This window comes from Balaenoptera ricei, chromosome 14 (genome assembly GCF_028023285.1).
Source record: "Balaenoptera ricei isolate mBalRic1 chromosome 14, mBalRic1.hap2, whole genome shotgun sequence".
In the NCBI taxonomy this organism is placed as follows: domain Eukaryota; kingdom Metazoa; phylum Chordata; class Mammalia; order Artiodactyla; family Balaenopteridae; genus Balaenoptera; species Balaenoptera ricei.
In genome coordinates, this window is record NC_082652.1 from 34,352,228 (window position 1) to 34,367,330 (window position 15,103).

The following is a 15,103-nucleotide window of genomic DNA, read 5'->3' on the forward strand; positions in this document are numbered from 1 at the left end:
AGTATAATAATTATTGATGAGCTGCTTTACTTTCTTTTTATTTTTATTCTATCTTTGAAATCCAGTGTGGATTTTATGCTTATACATCTCAGTTTGGACTGGTCACATCTGAAGAGCTCAATGGGTACATGTGGCTGGTAGCTGCCATACTGGACAGGGCAGGACTAAGGTCTAATTGCGTTCAGAATGAGCATTTTCAGAAACAATTATCCATAGCTGGTGCTGGGCATCTCACGTCACATCAGATGGTGAATAACATCAGCTTAGCTCACCATCGAAGTTAATAGGAAGTATCATTTTCTTATCAAAGAACTGCTTCCTGTCTAACCAAACTTTTAAATTTATTTATTTATTTATTTTTGGCTGTGTTGGGTCTTCGTTTCTGTGCGAGGGCTTTCTCTAGTTGCGGCGAGCGGGGACCACTCTTCATCGCGGTGCGCGGGCCTCTCACTATCGCGGCCTCTCTTGTTGCGGAGCACAGGCTCCAGACGCGCAGGCTCAGTAGTTGTGGCTCACGGGCCCAGTTGCTCCGCGGCATGTGGGATCTTCCCAGACCAGGGCTCGAACCCGTGTCCCCTGCATTGGCAGGCAGATTCTCAACCACTGCGCCACCAGGGAAGCCCCAACCAACCTTTTAGATAAGATAGAATCCCATGTGCCAACTAGACATACATGGTTAGGAAAACATTTTAATTGGTTACAACAGTCCAGTGGGGAAAGAGCAGAAATCAGAGAGGACTGTCTTAGATAACACAGATTCCTCTACAGGCATTCATAAGTTTGAGGAACTTTATAAAATGATGACATGAGATAGAGTAGTTCAAACATTCATGTCCCATGATTGTCTCATTATAGGTGTCTGTTGTACATACCTAATGTAAAATAATGAGCTTCTATGCAGCAGGCAATAGTGTCCACCCTAACAATGTTAGCAAGGTACCAAGTTCAAGCAAGAACAGATTCTAATTCTGTTTGTCTTATGTTGTAAAGACTGTAGCAGTTTCCTCAGTACTGTATAAGAGGAAAAAAACAAAACTTGTAATCTAATAGCTTTAAAGATTATTCCAATAAATGTGATGGGTAAGTTGCATATTACCTTTAAAAATACATTTGACTCTTTTTCTTTCAATGTATACACTCATCATTTAATGATATAATAAGCAGTTTGGTAGCAGTTTTGTCAATAAGTTCTGTATCAGACATTTATCATGGGGCTGAATCAGAGGTAATGAAATTCCTGCATAGAGTTGCTTGCCATTGGAGCTGACAAAGAACTAAATGGAATTGAGCCCTTCCTATTTCTTGAGCCTGTTCTGACTGGGATGGGCTTACTGGTCTCCCTCGGGGCTGCCTTTCTTCTGGGTGTCCATGCCCCTGGGTGGGATGTGCAGAACATCATCAGAGCCTCTGACCAGCTGTCTTTCCTCAGCAAAAGGAGGAAGGAAGACCAAGAAGAGGCAGCGTGGGAGAAGGAGGGCTCCCTGCTTAGCTAGGCACCAGCTTCCTGCATTATTTCTCCTGGACCTCTAGAGATCAGGCCGTGTTTAGGGGCCCTGAAAAAAAGGCATTAATACATTTCCCTTTAAAAAAATCAATGCATTTATTGGATTTACATAGGCCCCCTTTTTCAAAGAGTTCAGCATTCAAAATATACTATCTTTGGAGCTAATTGAGCTCTCTGAGGGCTGCTGAGAATTTTACCAAGAGCCTCAGAAGTAAAGGGCAAGGAGCTGTCTGCCTTTGTTGAGTTTCCTGTCTATAAAGAGGGAATTGGAATAGCATTGTTAAAACATTTAAAATTCCTCAGCTACAATTGCATACCTGATCATAAAAAATATTATTTTACCTTCTTTCCAGTGTTTTGAGAGTAGCTTCAGTTCAATGGCATAAATCACCACCAATGGGATGAGGGAGTGAAATCTTTGCTTAGATTGAGTGTGTGATTCAGGTTTACAGCTTCTGCCGTAAAGCCTTATAGGGCACTCTCTGCAGGTCGTTTCTCTTTTTCCCAGCGTAGAGCATCTGTTGCTAAGGCAAATGAAAATCAATTGGAACTAAAAGCAGAGATTGGGTTTTCATAAACCTATATCATAAATGAGCTTATGACTGTGTGAACATTGCTCTGAGCAGTTTGGGATGCCATTTATATATCTTCTAAATTAGCAGAGTGCTTTTCTTCCAGGGGCTAAAATGCTTTGTGTGTATAACCTGGCTTTATGTTGCAGAATGGAGGGAGAAGAACTGCCCTAGAATGGAAACAGAACAAGCAAGCACCCCTTCTTTCTGTTGAGGTTAGTAGTGTGAAGTGCACAGAGAGGCAGTGCAGTCGAGGGGAGCAGAGGCTTGATCCCAAAGGCCCAGCTGACCCTCCACTCAGTCTGTGTAGCCGGGTGAGACTGGGCGAGCATAACCCTCAAGGAGTGACAGTTCCATCCTTGGTAAAAATGAGGGTAAGAATCCCTTTTTCCTAGAAATGTAAGGAGGAGACAATGAAATGAGGTACTACTTCATCTCCCTCTACTCAATACCCTTCCAACGCACCTGCTCATCAATGCCTGATTTGCCGTCAGCCCCAAAGCCTGATTTCTCCCTGCTTCCAGCCCACTGAGGAGACCCACTGGAGAGGACTTGAAAGCTCACATTTTGATGCCTCTGTCAATTCATGCTTTCATGCTCTCCAAACCAAGTTGGGACCCCTGGACTACCCAGCAAACCTCCTGTTTTTCTAATCAGTTCTCTCCTTTCTCTGCTCATGCTACTTTTTAAAAAAAAAATCTAATTTTTTTCAAGCCCACTATGCTATGAATGCATCTCAATTCTCAGCAAATGACTTTGATTCATACTGTACTGAGGAAAGAGAGAAAAGGGGAAGGGAACAGTATAATGGGGAGTTTTGCAACTGTCTACAGCCCTAGGCTTAAGCTTAAATTTATCACCACTTCCACTCATCCTCTCCCCTTCTTTGTTCTCACCGTGGGATAATGAACCCCCCTGTTCAAGCCTAATCTGCCCTCTTTTGTTCTGAATCCCATCCACTTTCACCTCCTTAGGACCTAGACTGTTAATTATCCACTCTCCTCATTCTATATCATTTCCCTTTTTATGGCATCTTTGATGTGACATTCAATTACATTCGATATTTCCATCTTAACAAAGAAACCCTCCCTAGATCTGTGTTCTAGGTGGACATGGCTGGAAGTCTGTGTTCTTCCCTTCCCTTCACCATCAAGCTTCTCAGAAGAACCATGTTTCCTGCTTTACTTTTATTCACTCCTCAACCCACTGTAATCTGGCTACTGATCTACAGTCTTCATGGAAAGTATTTTTGCCAAGATCGCCTATGATTATCTTGTTTTAAACCTCAGTAGTCACTTCCAGGTCTTTACCTTGTTTAACTTCTTTGAAACATTTGTCTTCATAAGCACTCCTTCCTATTTAAAGTACTCTATCCCTCCGCTTTCGATATTTCACATTCTCTTTGGTTTTCCTTCTACTTCTTTGCCTACCCCTTCTCAACATCCTTTGCCAGTTCCTCTTCCTAGTTATATTCCTATAACGTGGTATTCCTTAGGCTTCTCTCCCGGGATCTTGTCACCTCTCAATTCTACACCATCTTCCTGGGTGATGCAACAACTTCCAAGGTTTCATTTATGAATAATGGAGCCTGAAGCTGTGACTCATGGAATCCTGAGCCTCGACAGACTTATGCTCAGTAGGTAACTTCCCGTAGGTGTCTCCTCAGCCTTTCAAGCTCAATGTGTTTATATATAAAACTTTCATCTTTTCCCAAACAGTTTTCTTTTCACTTTTATCTTATCTCAGTGAGGGTCCCTTCCTTTCACTCAGTTGCCAAAACCAAAAAACTGAGTGTCACCTCAGGGTCTTTCCTTTCCTCCAGAGTATATGCACCATCAACATATCAAGCCAGACTCCGGGTCCTAGAGTTTTCACCTCTTCATATCTCTCACTGATTCTGATATCCCTCATCTCTCACTGAGATTTGCTACCACACCTGCCTCTGACCTGCTTTCCCCACCTGGGCCCTGGCGACTCTCCATCCATCCCCATTTTGGCCCTCACAGCAATCTGCAACCCAAACACCAATCTGAACGTTTCACTCCCCTCTTTAAAATTCTTTAATTATTCTGTATTGCTTTATTGATCTATTCAAGACACTTCATAATCTTGCCTCTGCTTCACTTTGTGAATTAATATTTTTATTCCCTCCTCCTAAATTCTGTGATTCAGACAAACTGAACAATGGAATACCCTATAAACACATCAGGCTGACTGGCACATACTTTTGCATATGCATCTTTCTTCCAGGAGGATCTTTCCCTTTTCCCTCCCAAATTCATCTCACTAATTCTCACTCACTCACCAGGTGTCAGTTTCTACTTGACCTCCTCTAGGAAGGCTTCACTGGCCCTTTCTCTCTCACCCCCACTGACTAGTTATCCCTCATGTGGCCTCTTACAGTGGCTGCTATAAATCTGTTGTTTGATAACTGATAGCTCTTATTATTATTGTTGTTGTTATTATTGCTATTATTATTATCATCAGACCTAGACCGACAGCTAAGACTTTTGAATTTCAAGTCCAGTATTATTTTTGTAATTGTCCTATATCATTGCTATGCTTACCTATCCTCTTCTCATGAAAAGCCTTAGTTGCTATGAATGATAATTATTAGCTTTAAGAGGTTCCTAATTATGTAGACTTTTTTAACGCCCCAGGTCCTGAGCATCGATCTTCGTTCTGCAGGGAGAGCACAAAGACATTAACTTTGCAATATGAACACTGGTCAGAACGAGTTAATATCCACCTTTACCGTTGCTCCTTGGAAACTGAAGATGTGTGTTCTTCTGGCCCTAACAGTGGTGTTGGTGTCATAATCTAGGGAAACCCCATGAGTGGAGGAAATTCCTCTTCTGTGATTGCAAGGAATGCTATGTGAAGGCGAAGGGGAAAGCAAAAGCTAAGTCAGAGACCACCCGACTCAAACCCTGCAAACTATTGGAATTGCCCTGGCTTCTTCTAAGACTTAATATTCACACACAAAAAAGGATTCAACAAAATAGGTGCTGTGAGTTGGCTCCCATATTCAGGTGACCTTGATTTATATGGAATGTTTTTTTCCTCTATTTTTAAGGTCAAATACTCGTAGATGCTAATTTTTACCTAAAAAGTGTACCCTTTGCCCGTGAGAAGAATGTGAAAGTCTTCCTTTGATTAACACTACATAATAATCTTTTCAAGTTGGCAGAACTGTAAATGTTCAAATGAGAGAAGTCATTGTGCTTTAGTACCATGTACACCCTTTGTTCTGGATAATGAGCACAAATATAAAAACCTAATTATCGCTGCTGTTTTACACTCCATGGAGTGTTGACAGCGTATAAGACACCTTATAGAGCGTAGGAAAAATACAGTCTCTGACCTGAGCAAAGATTCATAGTCTATAAAAAGAATTGATTTTTAATTGATCACCAATACATCCTTATATTTGCTAAACTTACTTTTAGGCATAATTCTTGGCATTATTCTTAGGAATATTGGTAACAATGAATAAATAGAATAGTTGTATGATTTCAGATTAGTCTTAAGTGTTAAAACATTCAAAAACATAGGTGCTATTTGTAAAGCATATTTTAATCACTTGTTTTGTACATAGATCTTTGTGACTGATTTGATGTTAGGAAATATGGTGTTTTGAACTGCTGCCAAAGCAATGTTCCGTCTGGCTCTGTAAGATGCACTGGTATGTCTGATCCTTTACTAGGTTCTAGTGTTGCAGAAATAACTGTATCAACTGTCTCTATCCCCCACCTATCATAAGGTGTGCAAGTTATCCATGTATAATAACAGAACCATGGGCAAGGTCAGAGGAAGCTCTGACCTTGGGTGAGCAGCTGTCAGAGAACAGGTAGTCCCATTGAAGCAAGTGACTGAGAAGGATGAAAAGGTATCCACCAGTCAGACAGCAAAAAAAGTGGGTGGAGACTAGATCATGGAAAACATCATTAACAAAGTTACCTAATAATGTATTATTCAAATTGGGGAACTTTAAAAAAATTTTTTAAATGTTTATTTTTAATTTATTTTTGGCTGTGTCAGGTCTTAGTTGTGACACGTGGAATCTTTCATTGCGGTGCACAGGCTTCTCTCTAGTTGTGGTGCATGGGCTCCAGAGTGTGCAGCCTCTGTAGTTGCAGTACGCAGGCTCAGTAGTTGTGGCACACAGGTTTAGTTGCCCTGCGGCATGTGGGATCTTAGTTCCCTGACCAGGGCACATTGAACCCGTGTCCCCTGCATTGGAAGGTGGATTCTTAACCACTGGACCACCAGGAAAGTGCCCAAATTGGGGAACTTTTGATATTGAAAGAGAGTTATTTAATAATGATGCTGGAACGATGGCCAAGATTGGATAAACAGGGTGAAATGATCACCCTACTTGTATACCATGCTCATGTGATGGAGAGTAGCTGAATGGTTTTAAGGCTGGACAGTGACATATACACGTTTTCATTCTTAAAGGTCATTTTTAGTGGCAGTGTGGTGGATAACTAGGAAGGGAGAGGCTGTAGACACAGAGAGATCACTTAATTGACTAAGACAGTTAGTCATCTAGATGAGCGTTGCTAAGAGCTTCATCTGAGGCAGGCATTGCACTACGAGAAAACAGAAGAGGCAACAAATTTGAAACATATTTAGAAGTCAGAATCATACAGATTTGTAACTGGAGTTTGAATATCAAGAGGAGAAAAGATTTTAGTATAACTACAGAGTTTCCGGGTTGGGTGACTGGATGATGGTGAAACCTGTTGAAATAAAGATCACAAGAAGATCAGTAGACGTTGGTGGAGGGAAAGCAAAAGATTAGTGCTGGCAGTGTGGGATACAGTGTGATAGAAATGTCCTGTAGCTGATGGGAAAGAAGGACAGATGATCAGAGTAAAAGTCATGGCTCTAGAGGAACACATGAAACTATTGTAATTACAAAACTACTTGGCTTCAATGGAATGTTTCTCACTGTCTGTACTTGCTGGAATTCCTGGAAGGCCTCTTTGGCTTTTCAATATTAATTCTTTTAATGTTAATGTATCTTCTAGAAATACAACTCTAATAATGCTTTCTATTGCGCTCTTGTTTTATAACACATGTTTTCTCTATTTCACTAGAGAATATTTCTTCGGTTGTTTTCATAGCTCTATTTCAAAACATTTTGCACAAATTGTTTCCAGAATATTCACCTATGACATTTGTGTGATTGTGGCAGCCCAGACATTGAATAATGACAGTTAACAACATGATGCTCGAGGGTATGACCCACACCACACGTTCCATCCTATTGTTTCATCTGTCATTGTCACTGAGGCACATTTAGGTATATTTTAATGAAACTATCCAACTAGAAACACTGTCATAAACTCAAAGATGCAGGTACTCATTCATCTACTGTTCAAGCAGTTAGTAAGGCCCTACTATATTCTAGGAGCTTTTAAAGGTGGGAAGGTTCAGTAAGCAGATGGTCTTCCAACCCTAACTGTAATTATAGGTACCATGTTCATCTTGGTTGAGCTGATGTAAGGTTGTCCTGTATGACTCTTTGAATTTCTACCTCTGACTTCATTGTGAACCCATTTTTTCATTTTTCCTGGGTCACAGCCTTCCCAAGTGTGAGTAGTATAAAGGTTGATTAGTGGACAAAATCTTTAAGTAAGAAATATTTACTTTTGTAGCAAAAAATTTTAAATATCTTTATTAGAGTATAATTGCTTTACAATGGTGTGTTAGTTTCTGCTTTATAACAAAGTGAATCAGCTATACATATACATATATCCCCATATCTCCTCCCTCTTGCATCTCCCTTCCACCCTCCCTATCCTACCCCTCTAGGTGGACACAAAGCACCGAGCTGATCTCCCTGTGCTATGCGGCTGCTTCCCACTAGCTAGCTATTTCACATTTGGTGGTGTATATATGTCCATACCACTCTCTCACTTCGTCCCAGCTTACCCTTGCCCCTCCTCGTGTCCTCAAGTCCATTCTCTACATCTGCGTCTTTATTCCTGTCCTGTCCCTAGGTTCTTCAGAACCAATTTTTTTAGATTCCATATATATATATTAGCATACGGTATTTGTTTTTCTCTTTCTGACTTACTTCACTCTGTATGACAGACTCTAGGTCCATCCACCTCACTACAAATAACTCAATTTCGTTTCTTTTTATGGCTGAGTAATATTCCATTGTATATATGTTCCACATCTTCTTTATCCATTCATCTGTCGATGGACACTTAGGTTGCTTCCATGTCCTGGCTATTGTAAATAGAGCTGCAATGAACATTGTGGTACATGACTCTTGAATTATGGTTTTCTCAGGGTATATATCAGTGGGATTGCTGGGTCGTACGGTAGTTCTATTTTTAGTACTTTTGTAGCAAATTTGATCATGACCTTCTCCCACTTAGACTTTTTCAGTGACTCCCAGTGCTTCTAGGATAAAATCAAAACTCTGTGGCGTGTCATATAAGATCATTCATAATATGTCCTGGGCCCATCTCTCTAACTTGTTTGATTCCCACCTCCTCTTACACATCTTTCTGTCCAGTCATATGCGTATCTTTACTTGCATTATCCACAAATGGTCCTTTCATCTCTCATTCTGTGTTGCACTTTTTTTTGTGCCTTCTTCCTAGTTCACTTTTACCCACTTCCTTCCCTAGGTAATTCTTACTTGCCCTTCAAGATTCTTCTTAAGTATCACTTCCTCTGAGAAACATTGTATGTTTCCCAAACTGAGTTAAGGGACCCTCCTTCTTGCCTTGTTAGCTCTCTGTATGTATTTCTATCCCAGCACCTACCATGTTCTATACTAAATATGTGAGATTAATTTGTCTCCTTACAGCAGAAATTTCCTTGAGACTAGAAACCACGTTTTCATCATTATATCCTTAGCACCTCGCATGATTCCTGGCACATGGGAATTGTTCAGTAAATGTTTGTTGAGTGAATAAGTGAGTGAATGAGTCGACGAGTGAAGGAATGAACATGCTCCCTATGGCATCCTGTTCCCCAGGCTTCTAGCATTCCCTGTCTCCCTCCTTCCCTGCCCCTCTGAGCTTTCTTCCTGAGACCATGAACACAGCACTCCCTCTGTCTTTCTAAAGCCACACTCTTACTCAAGGGCAGAGCGCCTGTGGGCTCCTGCAACCCATTTTCCCATGCAGTTGTCTCTGGACTATAGAATATTCTCTTAGGCTTTCACCCTTCAGGACTAACCCCAAGCAAGGACTCTCCCTGAGTAATATTTTCATACTTCCATGGTAACATATTTCAGTCAGTCAATCCAGGAGCAGAAAATGATTGTCCAGTACCTTGTTTATGTCTGAGCTGTGCCAGGTTTCCCTATACAGCCCTAGAAAAAATAGCCATGTCCCTATCACATGTGGATGGCATTTCACTTTTATATAGGACCCACATTATTTCATTTTACTTTAGTTTTTCCTCACGTCACTCCCATGAGGTAAATCGGGCCAATTCTAGTTTTCCATATGTGAAAGATGGAGAAAATAAGGCTGCAAAAAGGAACATAAAATGATTGGCTGGTAAACAGCAGCTGACATTCAAACCCACACCTTTGACTCTAGATTCATTGACCCATCACTAAACCAAACTGATGAACATCTTCCCTCATCCCTGTGTGGTCTGGTCATACTTATGGGGCAAAGTTTAGGAGATGTATGTGTGCTTTGGCATCCGCCTCCCCCCAGCTCACCTTTCTCTAAGTCCTTCCTAGAAGAAAATTCTTTACTGCATCACCATGTTCTGAAGCAAGAAGAACAGAGGGAGTTGCAGTTCTTATATGAATTTCTGCATTGTTTTGGAGGTGATAGTGGAGTGTTAAAGAGCCTCCATCACCCGGACATCTGCTAAAGACTTCCTGGTCATAGATGACCTTGTCACCAGCCCAGCTTCCTGAGAGTCACATCCCCCAACAGGTGGAGGAGACAATGAAGACAGGGCAACTTTGGGCCTAATTTTGATCCCAAGAAGGAACTGACTTGTGAAGGAGAAGAATAAGATGGAAACCTAAGGAAATGTGGCCATTATCTTAGAGCAGTGAGGCTCCATCTTTAGGAGGTGAGAAGAGGCAGTTTGTTAAAATGCACATTGCTGGTTTCCACCTCCCAGATATCCCTGGGGTCTGAAGTGATGTCTCAGATTCTGCAACACCAAGCACACCAGGCAGGTGATCAGAGGGTCCACTTTGACTTTGAGCATGTGGTATAAGAAACACTTGCTAGAGTCTGCAAGGGAGTGTAAAGAAGATGATATTTGGGGTTGACACTCTTGAGTTCATCTACCTCTGTTACTTACTAGCTGTGCGACCTTGGAAAACATCCTTAACCCATAAGGGTTCAGTTTCTTCATCTATAAATCAAGGACCTTTCCAGAAACAACCCAGGATACTTTATCTTCCCATTTCATGGGATCATTTAGAGGCTCTAATTATATTCGCAAAGGAGCTTCATAAAATGTTAAACTCAGTAAAGTGATAACGGGCATTCTAATGCTCTGTATTTTGGTTTGTCTTCACAACAACCCTGTGTGATACGTTTTTCGAAGTTTCAAAGGCTCCTTGAATCTGTGCCACAAAACTCCTGAGGGAGAAGAGAGCTGAAGAGAGTCATCTTTCAAAGATGAAATTCTGCTTGTGTCACTGTTTTTTATTTCAGCAAGGAAAAAGCAGGCCTGGGTTCTAAAGAACCCACCTGACCTGGTGATCCAGGGAGTGCCCCAATGAACACAATTTTTAAAATCATATGTATAATAGGAAAAAGGAAGCAAAATAACCAAAGACAGAACTTTCTAAAAATTACCTCAGGAAGAATCTGTACCAAAAAGTTAAGGTTTGCAAAGAAGTCCAATAACAACCACAAAGGGCAATTTTATTTATGTTTATTGTATGCGTTTTCTATGATTATACAAAAATGTACTTCAAACCCTCATTTTTGTCTCACAGCTTCCATGTTAGCAGTTTTGGCACAGCTTAGCTGGGCTCTCCACTCAGGGTCTCTCAAAGCTGCAATCAAGATGTTGGCAGGGCTGTGATCTCATCTGAGGCCAGGGTCTTCTTTGAAACTCATGTGGTTGTTGGCAGAGTCCATTTCCTTGCATTTGTGGACCTCATGATGGTTTGCTTTTTCAAGGCCAGAGAAAGAGAGAAAGAGATTGAGAGAGAGGTTCTGCTGCTTTGAGTCTCTGAGCTCAGGGAAGACCCTCTTATAAACCCTCTTATAAAGGACTCCATGGATTAGGTCAGGCCCATCCTGGGTAATCTTTCTTTTGATTAACTTAAAGTCAACTGATTAGGGACCTTAACTGCATCTGAAAAGTCCCTGTGTTTTGCCATATGAAGTGACATAATCACATGAGTGACATCCCATCACTTTTGCCCTATTCTATTGGTCAGAAGTAGGTCACAGTTTCTACCCACTCTCAGGAGATGGGATTCCACAAGGATGTGACTTACTCGGGGTCACCCAGGATGTGTTTGCCACATGGGGAGACAGAAGACCTGCTTCTGTTCAGTAGAACATTTACCAGGCTCACAGGAAGCTCCAGGTACAGTGTGGGACCGTAAGATGAGGTCACTTTCCCTGCCTGCCTCTAGGTGGCTTACAGTCTAGTGCAAGTGATAGGCCAGAGGTTTGGAGCCAATGAAGAGAAAACAGAAATCGTTATCTCTTATTTTGTTTCTAACTCCTTATGGCAACACTGTGTAGGGGAATGCTCTTCAAACTGAAAAGGGCGGACATGGGGAGGAAAGTGGAGAGCCTAGGTGGGTGAAGAAATAATACAGCAGCACTTAACTCTTCTGAATGTGTCAATGACTGTTTGCCTGGTAAATATCATTGATGGTGGGAGAAGCCTTATAAATAAGGACCCTGAAGTGATTCAGAGATATCTGAGCAATCAAGGAGAGAAGGACTAGAACATGGACAGATGAAAATATTCTAATGAAAATGTATGTGGTAATTATCATTTGAAAGAACTCTGTGTGCAGATATCAGGCACCAGCTCTGAAATTCTCTTGGGGGGCCTGGAAATCCCTGGGGCTCATCTCTTAGGCCAGCTTTGCGGACCTGGGCAGGCCATGTAAGGATTGATCCCATTGTCTCTCAGACCCCGAGGAGATGTAAATAGCACATGGAAGAATAGGGTTCTACTATTTACTGTTTGAAGCACAGAGCACCATCCAGAATGAAATTAGGCTCCAAAAAATCTGTCTCACTTCCTTGAAGCTTATCATATAAAGGAATGCACCTTTCTCCTTTCTCACCTTCTGCTACGTTTGATGCTAGAAAGAAAAAGTTGGGAGAAGGGAGGAAAAAGAGAAAGAGAGGCATGAAAAGCTGAGGAGCTGCTTTCCAGGACCAATCTTTGGACCCAGATCTTCTGCCCGTCCACCGCCCCCCCCCCCCAATCTTCCTAAGTGACAGGCATATTCAGACCATGCAATGCGAGGTTAGCATTTCCCCAAGAATAACCTAACAGAGAACTGAAGATAATTCCTCAAAGTCCAAGGGCCTAAAATATCTGCCACGTGTTTTTCTATCTCTATTCCCCAAGCAATCAGGGATCATTCTCCAGCGTCGAGAAGACTGTTGGCTTTGTCACTGCTTTGCTGGCAATACAAGTATGCACAGCTGTGTCCGCACACGGCCTCAGCAATAATGCTCCGAACTTCCTGCCTGGCAGACAGCTCCACCCCACTGCTCCAGAATCTGTTCCAGTGGGTGAAATTTGCAGCAATGCGTCCCTTGAGTGTCCTTGTCCAGAATGATTTTTCTCCTCACGTGGCCTCTCTGAATCAAGTCCCTTTGGACTTGAAATAGAAGATGTTGCATGCCCCCTGGGAGTGCGACTTTGCCACAGGGGCTAGAAGGACAGCTATATGGATCCAGATGTTCACCTCTTGGGATTCAGAATATCTGGGCTCCATCCTGAGCCATGCCTCCCCTTCCCCATCTAAAACCATAATTTCAAGTAAAAAAAATTTTTCTTAAAAATCCATGTCACAGATTCCTCTTCCTCTGAATGAGTCCTGTTCCTTGTATGGCAAAGGAGGATTCAGATAAAGTCTGACCTCCTTATCACAGCATGCAGGACACTGAGATTTAAACCCTGTTCCCTCTCAGCCTCTTCTATTACCTCCTTCAACAGAGCTGGAGCTGTTCAAAATTCCTTGTAGACCCCATTGAATTCTGTGATTTTAGGTCTGTGAAGGAGTTCTGGTTTTCTCAGGGGGGAACATCTTTCCCTTCCTGCCTCTGCTGTGCTTCTATTCTTGTCTCCAAACTGACTTTGCCTTTTCCATCATTGGTGACCCCTTCCCTTCCCTTCTCAGCTCCCCTGGACCTCAGGCATGTTACCCTCTCTGCGCTCTGCTCCAGCATTTATGTTGGATTGTAAGGACTTACTTTCCTGTGTGTCTTTTCTACTCTATCTAAGCACGATGAGAAATGGAATCATGGTTTATTTTTAGACCCCAATCCTTTAGCATGGTGCCTTTATAGAACAATAAATATTTGTTAGACAAATGATGAATGATGTTGACCCCATGTAAAAAGATACAGTGGGGAGGACATAGGAGATGGAAAGTCCCCAATTTTCGCACAAAATATTGCCCATTATAGTGTAGTTACAATAAGGCAAAGCTGATGAATATTATGTTTAGAAAAGCAAGCCTCAAAGGACTTATTGTTATGTTACCAGTACTAACTCTGAAACCTTGGTGTGTTGCTGAGTCAGGAGACAGATCATTTTACTTTTAAAGATACATATTGTGAATTTGTGGGAAAAGCGATTCACTCTGTACATGTGACCACGAGAGCCATTGAGAACCAGGCAGAGGAGTTTTTAATGGACACAGTGGAAAACATGGAGCCAGGTATTGTTTTGTAAAACAGGAACTGGCAGTGAAAGTTGTGTGTGTGGCAGATGAATTAGAGAATGGCTTTGGAAAGTGGTCTGTCCCTTCCTTCTTATCAGTGTGGAAATTCCTTCTTCTCCATCACTGACACAGGACTTTTCAGCTCCTACTTAATTCTAGAAGCAAGGAGTTTAGAATTTCATAACAAACTGACAGTTATGATTGTAAATATGCTCTTTATTATGTGCAGCGAAACTCTGTCTACCTACAACTTCTATCCACTTGTTTTAATTTTTTTTTTAATTGAAGTATAGTTGATTTACAATGTCGTGTTAGTTTCAGGTGTACAGTAAAGTGATTCCATTATACATACATATATAACTATTTTTTCAGATTCTTTCCCATTATACACAATTACAAAATATTGAGTACAGTTCCTTGTGCTATATAGTAGGTCCTTGTTGGTTATCTATTTTATAGATATTAATTTGTATCCGCTATTCCCAAACTCCTAATTTATCCCTCCCCCGCTTTCCCCTTCGGTAACCATAAATTTGTTTTCTATGTCTGTGAGTCTACTTTTGTTTCGGATATAAGTTCATTTGTTTCCTTTTTTTTTTTTAAGCTTCCACATATAAGCGATATTTAGCCTCACATGTTAGGGGGTGACTGGCTTTATTTTCAGTGTTTCCTTCCTTCCTGGCCAAGTCTTCTGGTTAATTTCTGAGTACTCTTACTAACAGACTTTCACTAATCTTTTAGTCTTTAAAAACCTAAAACCAAACACCTGTTTATCTTCTGGGAGAAATGTCTGTTTAGGTCTTCTGCCCATTATTGGATTGGGTTGTTTGTTTTTTTGATATTGAGCTGCATGAGCTGCTTGTAAATTTTGGAGATTAGTCCTTTGTCAGTTGCTTCATTTGCAAATATATTCTCCCATTCTGAGGGCTGTCTTTTCGTCTTGTTTATGGTTTCCTTTGCTGTGCAAAAGCTTTTAAGTTACATTAGGTCCAATTTGTTAACTTTTGCTTTTACTTCCATTTCTCTAGGACGTGGGTCAAAAAGGATCTTGCTGTGATTTATGTCATAGAGTGTTCTGCCTATGTTTTCCTCTAAGAGTTTGATAGTGTCTGGCCTTACATTTAAGTCTTTAATCCATTT